We start from the raw sequence: 14,819 nt of genomic DNA, 5'->3' as shown, positions 1-14,819 counted from the left end.
GGCAGTCCTGTCCTTGCGTGCTCTGGAAAGTGTCTCAGGCACGCATGATGACCTGTAGCCAATGACACCTGGATACCACTGGGCAGCTTCTTCTAGAATGCAGTAGTGTTGCCTCTCAGCAAAATAGACATCGTATTTTTGCTCAGAACGCTCTTAGGATACAAATCATCCAGATGGCTGCAATGTTTTCTTGATGACATGATAGATCGCTGGGCATTAGATCTTTGAAGAGATGCTATTTTTCAGGGGTTGCCGTTAAACCATCACTCATCCTACCATGGCAGAACCAAGTGTTATAGCCCCACAGCTACTGTTCTAAATTGCCGCAGTCAACACTAAGTAAGATATCCACCATACATGACTACAAGAGACATGCTTTCAACAAATGTGTTTGAAATTACTTATTTTTATAAATTGCATTGAACTAGTTTGAATTTATCATATAAGTGTCTACGAATAGTACTGTGTTCCCTGTGTCTGGAGTTTTTCTTTCTGTTCTTTAAGAAATAATTTGTTTTGTTTTAGCCAAATAAGTCCAGGGCCCATTTATCCCTTCACATTTGCATGTGAAGGTGTTTATATTGTTTCTCCTGAAACTGAGGCAATTGTAGAAAAGAGGTGGCCTTTATCTCTGTGCATAACTTTAATCCTGTTCTTCAACATCCTTAATCCATTGCTGTTTGTCAGTTTGGTTTTTTCAGCCACCACGGTGGTCAATTACTAAATAAGAATTGATCACCAGGTGGCCTGATGTTGTTACCTTAGCAACCCTGCACACGGTATAGTTATTTTAATCATTTAAATGACTAGATCAGATTATTCATTTGCCATTTGATCAGTAACACAGGACCAACAGGAGACTGACTAATCTTATTGTGCACTTAGGCAAAGTCTTGGGGGAAGATGATTGTTTAATTAAAATTCAAAAGTATTTCTCTGGGCAAAACAAAATGTTTGTAGGTCTAGTATCTAACATTGTAGCTATTTTATTTTTCTTATGAAGTGAGAAAAATGCTACCCTTAATGTCTCTTTAAAAAGTACCACATTGTAGATAATTTATTTATTCAACAATCATTATTAAGAACCAAGTAAGTTGCTATGTATTGGATTTTGAGGATATAGTGATGAGTTATAGTCCCGGTAGGCAAGTAAATCATAAACTCCTAAAAAGATATACTGGTAAGGAAGTAATTTCGGGAGAGCATGGTAAGTGCTAACAGAATGTGAGGAGTGGGAAAAAAGGGAGTGACTTTTTCTATCTGGAGAAGTCTGAGAATACACATTCAGAGGAGTTGAAGCTTGAATAGGTTCTTGAAAGTTCAATAGGCATTCTCAATGTAGACCAAGAAGAGCACTATAGCAGGGAGAAAGCTAGGAAGTCACAAAAATCAGAAAAACTAGTTTGAGTAGAAAAGGGGATTTTTATTGGAAATTGTAGTAGGCAAAAACATGACTGCCCAAAGATATCTACATCTGAATTCCAGAAAACTGAGAACACTGTTGTGTTACAGAGCAAAGGGGAATTAAGGTTGCAGATGGGATTAAGGTTGCTAATAAACTAAACTTAATTAAGATAAGGAGATTATACTGGACCGTCCAGGAAGGCCCAATGTAATCAAGGGTCTTTACATGGAGAAGAGAGGTTGGAATAGAAGAATTGTAGTGAGAAGGACTTAACCAGACATTGCTAGTTTGGAAGATGGAAAGGGACCGTGAAACAAGGAGTATGGGTCGTCTTTAGAAGCTGGGAAATACAAGAAAACAAATTCTCCCCTAGAGTCTCCAGAAAAATACGCAACCCTGATAACAGCTTGATTTTAGCCCAGTAGCACTCATTTTGGACTTCTGACCTCTAGAAATATAACAGAGTAAATCTGTGTCAAGCCACTGAGTTTGTGGTAATTTATAATAGTAGCAATAGGAAACTAATGCACAAATTTACTTGAGATTCACTTAACCTGAAATTTAATCGAATAAAGAGCTGGGAAATCAAGCTTCAAACTGAAACCAGAATCTCCAATACCCAGCATCATCATCACCATCTCTCTCTCTCACTCATGCTCTCTGTCTCTCTCTTGATCTGTTGGCTTCATTCTGTGAGAGCAGCTTTTCCCACGGGCACTTGTTGCTTTTGGCTCATAGAATTATGGAATTTCAAACACAGAAAAATATTTTTCTATCTTGGTTCCAACTTGAAAAAATTGCCATGGAAAAAATCTGATTGGCCTATTTTGAGTCAAATGTCCAACCTTTGAACTAAGCTCTTGGTGTGAATGATATTAATCATTCCAGCCTGGTTCATGTGTCCATCAACTTGGCAAATAGGGAGCAATTTGTTACCAAAAGAAAGGGAACGAGAATGTGGGGCAGGATGAAATAGTAGCTGCTGCAGCAGCACGTGCAATGAACTAAAAGGGGGTTACGGTAGTGGGGGGTTAAAATTAGTGACAGGTCAACCCAAATTCGTACGAATCCCATAATTAAGCTCTAATTGTGGATTCTGCATTATTCCCTGAACTCAAGCATTTCCAAACATATGTTTATAAGTTTCCTGTCAAAAGGTGGAGTTCATGACAGATGAGTTCAACCTACCCATCTTGTCTTCCATACAGGGAATTTGGGAATTGGTTAGCAGTGAGGAAGATCAGTTAAGGAGAGACCAAGGCCTGGAAATAGTATAGATTCCTACTAAGAAGTGCTCGTATTTGGGTCAGACCCAGCTGTAGGCAACTGAAGAGTTTATTCAGGAATCTTCAGCCTATTGGAAAGTGCCTTGGATTTTGGTCAGAAGGTCTGGATAGAAGCCTAAACCATGCTCTTTCTTAATTTTATTTCTTAATTTATTAGGCTGGTTTACTCAGCGCTGTAAGTCCATTTTCATCATTTGCAATCTATATATTGATCATAAAAATCTGCTCCCTTTAAAAGCTGTCATTTATTGTGAGCTTGTATGAACCAGGCACTTTATGAGGGTCCAGGAAACTTCAGTCATGAAGGAGAAATTACGGGCCTCAGAACAAAGCAAAGGCATAAACTAAGGGGAGAAGCAGGAGCTCTGATGTAGTAATATAGACATACAAGCAGACAAACCCCGAGTGAGATTAACTAGATGCAGAGGCATTTAAATTGGCGTTCTTGATGCAGATGTGATAGGTTGCTGACCCTGGGGAGCTGGGAGTAGGATCACACAGTCTGCAGTGGAGAAGGTTAATTCCATGGTAGATTGGGGTGAGAGACAGAGAGAGAACAGAGAGGAACATGGAGGTTCTGCCTTTACTGTTTTCTTCCAGGTTTTCCAAGTCTGAAAACCACTGTTAAACCTGGCCTCATTAGGCAGTTCCTTAAAGAAAATGATTCAAGTGAACCTAAAAAAGGAACCTCCAATTAAGGCTGTCTTTACAATAGACCTAAATGGCAACTGTTCCCCAAATCTTAGAATTAGATCATTGTTGATTCTGTCCCTGTTGGCCAGCTAGACCCACACTCACTTAGCAGGGCGTCTTATCCAATAAGGCACGATATTACTGTCAAGAGTTATTCTGGCACATCTATGTTACTTTCCTATGGCTGCTGTAACAAATTGCCACACACTGGGTGGCTTAAAGCAACAGAAATTAGTTGTATAACAGATCTGGAGGGTAGAAGTCCCAAATCAAGGTGTCTGCAGGGCCATTTTTCTGAAAACTGTAGAAGAATCCTTCCTTGTCTCTTCCTAGTTTCTAGTGATTTGGTGGCAATCTGTGGGTTCTTTGGTTTATAGCTGCATGACTCCAATATCTGCCTTTATGACCACAAGGTGTTCTGCCTACATGGCTCTGTCTTCACATGCCTGCCTTTGTATAAGGCCATTAGTCTTATTGGATTAGGGGGCTCACCCTACTCCAGGCGGACTTCATTTTAACCTCACCAATTACATCTGCAATGATGTAATTAACCTGAGAGGCTGAAGTTTAAGACTTCGACATATGTTTTTGGGGTGACATTTTTGAGCCACTCCTGTTCAGACTCTATATCCGTGTGATATTGTTTCATGACCTCTGACTTTCTCTCCAATATATGACCCAGATCTATGCTTTGGGTTAAATGTTGGCATTTCACTGATGTTGCTACAGATGTGAGAAAGAGAACATCAGCCCGACATCTGGGGCCTGGCTAGGTACCACCATCTAGGCTACGTGTTCTCTTGTCAAGAATAAACAGTTCCACAGAACATCAACATCAGACACAGCTACTGTGCACGTGACAAATCAAGACAAACAGAAGGCCACTCTTTAACCACGTTTGAACACAAAGCAAAATGCAAACATTGTCCAAACTGCAAGGTGACCAAACACCCCTCTGTCTTAGTTAATACGAGTACCTGCTACTTCTTCACCAATCACAATTTTGCTTTGGTCTAGTCCTTCTCCCTTCCAGATAAGATTGATTTAAAAAAAGGAATCAAAATTACCCCCAACTCCCTGAGAGCATCTAATTCGGAACTAAGCTCCATTTCCTTCAATCCTCCCCAAATCACATAATGCCACCCCAAATCTTTTTTTAAAAATATTTTATTTGTTTATTTTTAGAGAGAGGAAGGGAGGGAGAAAGAGAGGGAGAGAAACATCAATGTCTGGTTGCCAGTCACAGGCCCGCTCCTGGGGACCTGGCCCAAAACCCAGGCATGAGCCCTGACTGGGAATCGAACTGGTGACCCTTTGGTTTGCAGACTAGTGCTCAGTCCACTGAACCACACCAGCCAGGGTCCAAATCTCATATTAAATCCTTCTGATACCCTCTGCCTGAGCCTCCCCCTGGTTTAACGATGTATATTCTCCCTCACTGCAGCAGGCAATAAACTCGACTTGTTCAACTATGAATGTGCTCCTGATGGTATTTGCCCAGAGAGCGTTGGCAGACATTTTAATAATGCATATTAGCTGAAATGTGATCATTGAATTAGAAAACATGTTTTGCATGTGGAATGCATCAATCTTTCAAGTGATTTCTGTGGGGGTTATTATATATCAAATAGAGAAATACAGGCATAAAAAGTGGTTGTACTTACAAAAGTATTCATTGCTATACAAATCTGATGTTCAAATACATTCATATTGCTTTTATTTCACAAATCAAATTATACTCAGACTTTGATATATCAGTTTGGCATCAGGTCTAGTCTCTCTCTCTCTCTCTCTGTTATTTTTTTTGAATTGTCAAAAAACTAGAAAATGGTTTTTGGAAGTGAGATCTACTGAACTTGCACACCCAGCTGTGGGATGGGAAGGGGAAGACCTGAGACCTCCTCCCCCGGCCCTGCCATGCCTTCGGCTCCCGATGGAGTCGTGGCTGAAAGTTCATCCTACCTGGCAGCTCAGGGGGTCATCGATCTTCAATGAGCCAAATCCCTCACTGCTTGGCAACACCAAGAGTGTCCCTTATTTTGGTTTTCTGGGTCACAGCTGTTCATTTTTGATTCATTCACTCTCAGAGGCAGCCATTGTACTGAAGTGCCGGCCACCCCAGGAGTGCTGTGAGAGCGGGTCAGCAGCCGGCCACCGTGGGCTGCAGCCACGTTGCCTTCTTCCTCGAGGGAGCCCCTCTCCAGGACGGGCAGCTCAGGTTCTCGAGACCCTCAGACACAAAGGTCTCTTTATTGTCATAGCCCCTACAACAGGAGGACTTTTCGTCTCCCGAGAGTCGTTAAATTCCCACTCGCTTATGGGAGGCAAGGAATCTCCGTGTCTCGAAGAGAGGGGATGTTTCCCAAGGAGGACATGGGGCTTTCTGAGCTATTTTTCAATGGAGCAGAGAAGAAACAAAACATTTCTGAGACATGAGTTAAATGCTTGATGGGGACATGCTGCTGGATGCATGTGACATAGCGACATAAAGCTGCTTTGTGTTTGAGTGGCTGCTCACTTGGAATTGTTTAATTTACGTTGGACACTGGGTTCTGTGATGCAGTTTATTTTGATAATTTAGAGAATCATTACATTTTGCCGATCTTATATACTATCCCAGACTTTTTAAAATGTTAATTAGATTTTGTCTAGTCAAATTTCATCAACACATTATTATCTCTAGCTTGAAATAAGAATCTGTCCTTATATTCTTAAAAACATCATTTAAAAAATTCCTCTAGGAAAGATCATATTATCATTAAAGTAAAAACTTCCTTAGCCCCTTAGTCCCTTTTCCCCAAATAAGACAATTATTTTTATAATGTAATTTTTAATAATGTGATGTTGTCCAGACAATATTTATCAATGACTATTATGTTGTGGCAGAATAGACAGTATTAATGCTCATTTTAAATCCCGGTCAGGGCTTACTCTGACTACCTCCTTCCCCTCTCTCCCTTCTTTCTAACGTGGTGGGGTGCCTCGTTCTCAGATAGGGATTTAGATTAAATCACTGACCCCTGCATAAGTTCTTTGAGGGGGATATTTTGAGTAGGTGACCCATACACGAGTCATCACTTACATCATCACTTTCATCACTTTTATTAGTTATGAAACGACTGAGGCCTATTCTTTAAGTTGTGCCAGGACTTTAAAAGGAAGATCGATTCTGCCATTATCAACTGTGGCATTCTTTGCTTAAAAGTGCTTCTTAACATCCAGCAGAGAGCAAATCTGAGAGGATGGGACTCAGACTAGGTCAGTTTTTGCTGGAGGCAGAAAGAAATTGAGAATATAATGCAATCCATCCTCTGACACATCAGCTTCCAAGGTGGCAGAGGTAGAAGGCAGAGTCTGCCTGATGGGGATGGATATAGGTAAAGTGTAAGAAGTCAAAATGTAACTCATGCCCTAGTGTTGCTTTGGTCTATCCCCAAACCTTGAGATTGTCTATAATAGCACCTCATATCCTTTCTAACAATGCATTAAATTAATTATGATAAGAAGATGAATTGTGTCAGGTTTGCATTTTTTTTAGTGAACTTAGGTTGAATAATATTCACTCTTTCAATCCACCTCCTGTCACATGCTGCTGATTATTCCAGAAGACCTTGAGCTAATTTAGATTTGTAGCATATCTGTAGCCACAAAAGCTGGAGGCCTGTCTCTGTCATCACTGATACCATCATTCTGGAATGTGATTTCAGTCCTGGTGAAATCTAAGTACTGTGATTGAAAAACACATTTCTCCAATGCTTCCAACTCACTCTGTTTCTGGACAGTATTTATTTGTTTCTGTTCTCTTCAATCAGACATAGTACAGAGAAAAGCTTATAGAATAAACACAACACTTCTTCTTTGCTCTACACTGAAGCTAGTGAAAATCGAACTCCCGGTTCTCTGACAAATATTTGATGGAAATACTGACCATGAATCTCAGGTAATATATGCTTAAACTAAAATGCATGCATTTGTACCTTAAAAAGTAGGAATACCTTAACCATTCCCTCCACCTGTTATATTGTGTTCTGATAATTAAAAATATATTACTCAGAAATAAGAATTAAAATCTCTTAAAGCACCACAATTAACTTTGATCTCAGAGTAAGATTTTCAGTGAACAACAAAATAATAGAAATATTCTGTTTATCTTAGACAGTCTGTTATTTTTAGTTTATGATTTCATTTGCCTTTAGTGTTGACAAGTCACACAGTCTAACGTATCTTTAGCTAATGAATGCATTCACTGACATAGTTACCTAAAGTAGTGGAGATGTAGTAAAGGAGCCACCAGGCTCGTTGTCAGAAGAGGTTATTTCAATTTTTGTCTCTGCTGCTTATAAACCATGTGATTGTTAGTTACTTCAACTTTCTGTCCCTTCTTTTTCTTTTCTACAACTGGGAGATGATAATTACGCTCCATAGGGCCATTGTGAGGATGAGAGGTCACATATACAATGTGAGTACAGAGCGTGGCATGTATTCGATGCTGACTAAGAGGCAGCATTTTTAGCAAAGCTCTGGGGGACGTACTAGGCCACCTCAGAGCTGAACCCCGGGGATCCTCACCTTGTGGGGCAGGCTCATGCCCCTGGGTAAGCCTGTCTCCTCGAGTGTAGCTGGACTTTCTGCTTCATTTCTAATGAATAGACTACAACCAAAGTGATGAAGTGGTACTTCTGAGATTAGGTCATAAAATGACTGCCTTTCATCTTGAGTGTGCTCTCTCACAGAGGCTTCTGGGTCACTTGCTCGAGGGGAAGGAGCTGCCTTGCTGGGAGGCAGCCCAGTGGAGTGGCCCACAGGGAGCGGGCCAGGGCCTGCTGACAACCATGCAAGTGAGTCTGGAAATGTACCAGAGAGAGACCTGAGTCTGGAGGGGACCCTCCCCCGAGCTTTTTCCTCAGTTCTTGTCTTGTTTGCAAAAGACAAATTCAAGCAAAAGACAAACACATATAGTGGAAATGAGACAGCAAGTTTATTTATGAAACGCACATGAGCAAGAAACCTAGCTAGTCTAAACACCTCATGTATAGAGGAAATGAAGTTGTTAATAAGTTTATTAGTAAGTTTTTTCTATACACTTGAGCCGAGGCTACTATGGGCACTCGGCTAGTCAGAGCTCACCGACTGTTGGGATTCAGGGGTTATATAACTTAGCTTCTAGGTTCCCCCTTCATCTCCCTTTTCTAAACCTTGGGAATAATTTACATCTACAAGCCTTTCTTTCTCAGCTGGTAAAGGCTTTTTGTCTTAGTTAGTGAAATTAACTAACTAATTAAGGGGAGGACACCCTTCCTCACCTGCTATCCCTGCCTGTGATGTTCGGAATTCCTGGCAATCTTATCGGACCGGGCTCAGGACTGCTGAGTCAGTGGGTGAGACCCGTCTCCCTCCTCCGCCCTGCCATAGTTTACTACCTATCCTCCCTACCAGAAATAGATAGCGTCCCCAGATGAACATTCAGATGAGGCTGTAGCTCTGATTGTGAGCTCATTGGTACCTCACAAGAGACCTTAAGTCACAAACACCCAAAGAAGGTGTGCCCCGATTTCTGACCTCATAGAAACTGTGAGATAATTAATATTTGTTCTTTTAAGCTGCTAAATTTTGAGGTAATTTGTTATAGGATAATAAATAACAAATATATCATAATAGGCATAATTAGCCAGATTTTAGGAAAAATATTTTGTTCCTTTTTATGAAAATTATTTGGTATGTTTATATAATAAGTTTAGATAGAATTCACCATAAAACTGTATTTGATGTGTATTGGGGTGAGAGGTGGTAGAGGGGACAGTCTGAAGCAGTTTTAGGAGGTGGATTTTAGGTTCTATTTATCTGACTATAGCCTTGAACCTCAAAATGTGTCCAAAGAACACTAGGCAGGTTTTTGAAGTGCTCCAACAAATGTGAACATTGTGTCTCGAAGTCTAGGAAAGAACATATTTTCTTTCTGTCCTGGACAGTCACAAGGAACACAGTGTGTTACAGGCTCTAGAAATCTGAGCAATGCTAAGATTTCTAGTAGTTTAATGGTTTTAATAGGTTAAACATCCCATCGTGCACACTTTGGGAAATCATGTCTACTTTGACCAATAAAGTGTCTGGCTTTATTGTGAATGGCTAAGCTTTACTTGTGAATGGCTACTTTCAAGTCTGTTTAACCTCGACCCAGTCCCAAGCCCTAAGGGTTCAACCTTTCCCCAGAGCAAATGTTTTGTTATAAAATCACAAGAATTCAATGTTATGATCACCAGATGGTAATAGCTGAGCAAGTTCTAATCCGACAACGTGGAAGAAATTGTTCCCAGTCTCATTCTGTCAGTTCTCATTTCATCATTTTCCTCCTAATCATTGAGACTCCTAATTGCTTGATCCCAATAATTCACTCATTTTGCAGGAAAGCTGGTTAACAATGCCTTCTCCCCTCCCCCAAATACACACATGAAAATCCTTCCCATTTAAAATTCCTGCCTAAGAGCAGTTTTAGTTCTCCATGGAGGACTCCTCTTCACTATAACTTGCAGCATTTCTGCTAAATATTGTGTAATGTTTTTGCAACATATTGAAAAATTCTTTGCGAACATTTGCATATCTCTCTAGTACCATTTGCAGCAGTGTGTGGCAGTTGCTATGACAACTACCTTAAAAATTAAAAAGAGAAATTAAAAGTTTTGCATAATTGAAAGGACTTTCTGACACTAAATTTAAATGTTAGAATTTTAACATAAGCTACATCTTTGTGTGTAGGTCTATTCCTATTAGGACAAAATTTTAAAAATCATTATAGGACATTTATTCCACCAAATTTTCTTTCCATGTCAGCTGTGCTAATATCATTGTCAGAAAATGTTTATAAAAGGGTGTCCAGGCTATAAATTTTTTTATTAAAAGCTTTTATTTATTTTTAGACAGGAGAAGGGAAGGAGACAGACAGGGAGAGAAACATCAATGTGTGGTTGCTTCTCACGCACACCCTACTGGAGACCTAGCCTGCAAACCAGGCATGTGCCATAGACTGGGAATTGAACCAGCGACCCTTTGGTTTTCAGGCCAGGAGTGATCAAGGGAGAGGTTCTCAGGCAATACGAAGACTCTTTTCACTTTTGTGTTGTCTTGACACAGGCCATTGGGAAAACGCAAATCAGAACCACAACATCAACAAAATGAAAAAGGAACCAACCATATGGGAAAATATATTTGCAAGGGATACCTCGGACAAGGGTTTGATCTCCAAAATATATAAAGAGCTCACACAACTCTACTCCAGGAAGACAAACTACCCAATTAAAAAATGGGCGAAGGACCAGAACAGACACTTCTCCAAGGAAGACATACAGAGGGCCCAGAGACATATGAAAAGATGCTCAGCATCACTAGCCATCAGAGAGATGCAAACTAAAACCACAGTGAGATACCACTTCACACCGGTCAGAATGGCCATCATAAACAAAGCAACAAACAAGTGCTGGAGAAGTTGTGGAGAGAAGGGAACCCTAGTGCACTGTTGGTGGGAATGCAGACTGGTGCAGCCACTGTGGAAAACAGTGTGGAGTTTCCTTAGAAAACTAAAAATGGAACTGCCTTTTGACCCGGCAATTCCACTCCTAGGATTATACCCTAAGAATCCTGAAACACCAATTCAAAAGAACCTATGCACCCCAATGTTCATAGCAGCACAATTTACAATAGCCAAGTGCTGGAAGGAACCTAAGTGCACATTAGTAAGTGAGTGGATCAAAAAAACGTGGTACCTTTACACAATGGAATACTACGCAGCAGAAAGAAAGAGCTCCCACCCTTTGCAACAGCATGGATGGAACTGCAGAGCATTATGCTAAGTAAATGAGTCAGGTGATGAAAGACAAATACCATATGATCTCACCTGTAAGTGGGATCTAATCAACAAAACAAACAAGCAAGCAAAATATAACCAGAGACATTGAAATAAAGAACAAACTGACAGTAACCAGAGGGGATGGAGGAGGGGCATAACAGGAGAAAAAAATGGGAAGTGTTGTCAAGGAAGATGTATAAAGGACACATGGATACATAAAAAAGGAGGAAGGATCAAGGGTGGAAGGTGGGGATAGGTGGGGTGGCAGGGAGGGGTGGGGGGGAAATGGAGACAACTGTACTTGAACAACAATAAAAAAAACCCCTAAATGTAAAAAATATTATGGCCATATGAGAAAAATAAAATAGTGTCATGTGCTTCAGCTCCTATTGCATGCTCTGTTTTGTTAACATGGAACAAAATTAACTCTTTGCAATGGGAAAAAAAAACCCACAATAAAATACCACTTTACACCAGCATCTCTATGATAAAAAGAACAGAAAAGAACAAGTATTGGTGAAGTTGTAGAAGGACTGGAGCCCTTGTACACTGCTGGTGAGAATGTGAATGGTGTAGATTCTGTGGAAAATAGTTTGGTGGTTCTTTAAAAGCTCAACATAGAATCACCATATAACTGAGCAGTTCCACACCTAGGTATAAACCCAAAAGGACTGCAGTCAGGGCCTCAACAGATCCTTGCACACGAATTTTCATTGCAGCATTATCAGAATAGCCAAAAGGCAGAAAGAACTGAAATGTCAAAGACCATGGAAATGGATGAACAAAATGTGGAATATACATGCACCAGAATATTATTTAGCCAGCAGAGGAGTGACGTTCTGACACATGCTTCAACACGGGAAAAACCTAGAAAATACGTTAAACGAAGAAAGCCAGAGGCAAAATTTAAAAGTATCGTATGATTTCACTTATAAGAGGCAAATTCATGGACAGAAAGCAGGTTAGCAGTTACCTGGGGCTGAGGAGAAGGAAAATGGGAGTTACGACTTCCTGATTACACAGTTTCTGTTTAGGGTGATGAAGAAAGCTTGGAGATACTTAAGTGGTAATAGTTGAACAGTGTTGTGAGTACAATTAATGCTGTAATGAACTGTATGCTTAAAAATGGTTAAAATGGCAAATTTTATGATAGATATATGTACAACTACAATAAAAAGTGTTCCAGTTATCTTTACTCTACTAACTAACCTCTTAACTAACCTGCTTCAGCTTCCTGCCACTCAATTCTAGCTTTAGTTTTCTGTCTGTGATTGTTCTTTACCATAGAGTCTGACCAGAAGAGTTTCCCAGAGTGCCAAAATTGTATATGTGGATCTCAGAATTTTAGAATTGGGAGGATTTTTGAGGATTTTTTTTACCACTCCATTCATGTTTTTTTTTTAACAGTTTAGATTTTCACACACAAAAATTAATCCATACACACAGCTGCTACCACAATGTCTGATGTAGCACTCAAGAAATGTCAAGAACAAATGCAGTGAAAGAAAGGAAGGAAGCAAAATGAAACCCAGAGAATTACACTGAAGTTCATTTTATTCCTTAATCTATCCATTTATTCAAACAAAATTTGTCGCTGTTTGCTTGGTGTTATGCATACAAGGTGCTAATGCAATGGCCCTGTACCTGAGAAGCACAGAGTCTGTGGGGGGTGACAGATACAGAGGAATACATGCAGCAGGATGGAGTATTGGCTGTATGTACAGTTAGGGTCCTCCCTGGCTGGAGGGAGGACTGGCCATGGTCTCTTGATTCGTATGTCAGCTTTATTTCTGTGTCACTTGGTAGAACAATAAGTTCTATTGTGCTAATAACCTCTTTACATTAATGAGGGGAAATAAGCCAAAATAGGGCCACTGTATTGACTAACATTGTAAAGAATTTTGAAATTGCATAACTTATAACTACTTTCTAGCTTAGGTGCTTGGTCCTGTACCTGGTTGTGGTAGGACATGGAGAGTCTTTGGGAAATTGTATCAGGAGTCAGGATGCTCAGTGTGTGTTATGGACTTAATGTGTGGGGTCCCCCAGATTTATCCTTGAGCCCCTAACCCCCAATGTGATGATATTTGGAGGTGGGACCTTTGGGAAGTTATTAGGCTTAGATGAGATTGTGAGACTGGGGCCCCAGGATGATATTAGAGACTTTACAGGAACAGAAAAAGAGACCAGAGCTCTCTTTCTGTCTGCCATGTGAGGACACAACAGGAAGCAAGCTTGGAAGAGGGACCTCACTAGGAACTGAATCAGCCAGCACCTTGACCTTGGACTTCTCAGTCTCCAAAATTGTAACAAATGCCTGTTGTTTGTCACTCAGTCCATGGTATTGCTTCTAGCAAACAGCTAAGAGCATATACCTTCAATAGAGGCAGAATCAGGTTTCTGGAGAGGTGGTGGGACTGGCTGTCTGTTCTGGGTTGATGTGCCATCGAACAGAGGTGTTGGACTGCTGCTCATCTGGAATGTCCACGCATGGGGTCAGAAGGCTGGCCTTTTAGCCTGTGGTACAAAGCGTGGTTGGGCCAGGGTAATATGTGGAATGTAGATATTCAAGATGGCAGTTTATAAGACAGAAATTAAGGTTTAAGTCCCAAAGTTAAAAAAAAAAAAGGTGAGAGAAAAAAAGGAAAGATAAAAACAAGGTATAGCTGGGAAAATGGGAAGTAGATGACAAATTTTAGAGGCCAAACTTAGCTGGACACTCCTATAAGCTGAACAGGTCCCTTTAAGGAGGCTGAGAGGCAGTGCGCTGCTGTACAGCCCTCTTCTCATCTTGATTTTTACTCGGCTCTGCCACCAGAAACGAGCCCAGTTCCCTTTAGCAAGGCCTTGGCTTTACATGTTTTTCGGAGTACCACCGTGGTCACAAGTCCGCTTCCTCAGGAGCCTTGGAGGAAGGCTGTGAACATCACAGAGAGGCTCTCACCTGGATTCCGAAGAAGGAAGGAACCAAAGATACATCCATGAGTCATCCTTACTATCTGCTAGTCAAATATTATTAGAATTCCTTTGTTCTTTGCCCCTCAGTGGTCCATCTAGCTTGGCATAGGCCAGGCACTTCAGAAAAATACACAAAGTTCCTCTAATTCATCCAACTGTATAATTGAAAACATTTGTATTATCCTGAAAACCTGTAGCCAGATCAAAGCTGCTTATCATTTATTCATGAGCACTGACAGTCCTTTGAATGTCATTGAAATTGCTGTGTTTTAAAATTGACAAATGCTTGGAAGTTAAAATTGCAACTATACACACTGCTTGCAATTTTATGTTCTTTGCAAATTGTCATCATGCGTATTATTGGAAATCTGAGGGATCCCAATTTAGAAGCTCATGTTTCTTTCTTTCATCCTCCTTAATATTCCAACCTTGTTGCAAACCAGGCTCTATCTTCTAAAGAAAAGCTGCAAAGAGATCACTCTGATTCATTTTTTTTTTTTCTCTTTTGGCTAATTCACAGTATCAGAACAGTTTACATTGCATTTTAAGTAAGATATTGCTCTTTCCAGATTCTTTAGTTTTGGTTGCTTAAAAAAAGCCCCAGTTGAGTTAAAAACTGGTTCTTTTTGATGACATC

At 40.4% G+C, this 14,819-nt stretch overlaps 1 long non-coding RNA gene across 1 annotated transcript in view; it reads left to right on the top strand.

Moving 5' to 3' along the window:
• Positions 1-10,604, top strand: part of LOC139440881 (uncharacterized) — a 145,493-nt gene extending 134,889 nt beyond the window's left edge. The window contains exon 3 of the long non-coding RNA XR_011651169.1: positions 10,513-10,604. This is a non-coding gene — a long non-coding RNA (uncharacterized lncRNA). The remainder of the gene's footprint in view (positions 1-10,512) is intronic.
• Positions 10,605-14,819: the final 4,215 nt, after the last annotated feature.

Source organism: Desmodus rotundus, chromosome 4 (genome assembly GCF_022682495.2).
Source record: "Desmodus rotundus isolate HL8 chromosome 4, HLdesRot8A.1, whole genome shotgun sequence".
Classification (NCBI taxonomy): domain Eukaryota; kingdom Metazoa; phylum Chordata; class Mammalia; order Chiroptera; family Phyllostomidae; genus Desmodus; species Desmodus rotundus.
The sequence above is the reverse complement of the archived record's forward strand: the minus strand, read 5'-3'. Positions and strand labels throughout refer to the sequence as shown.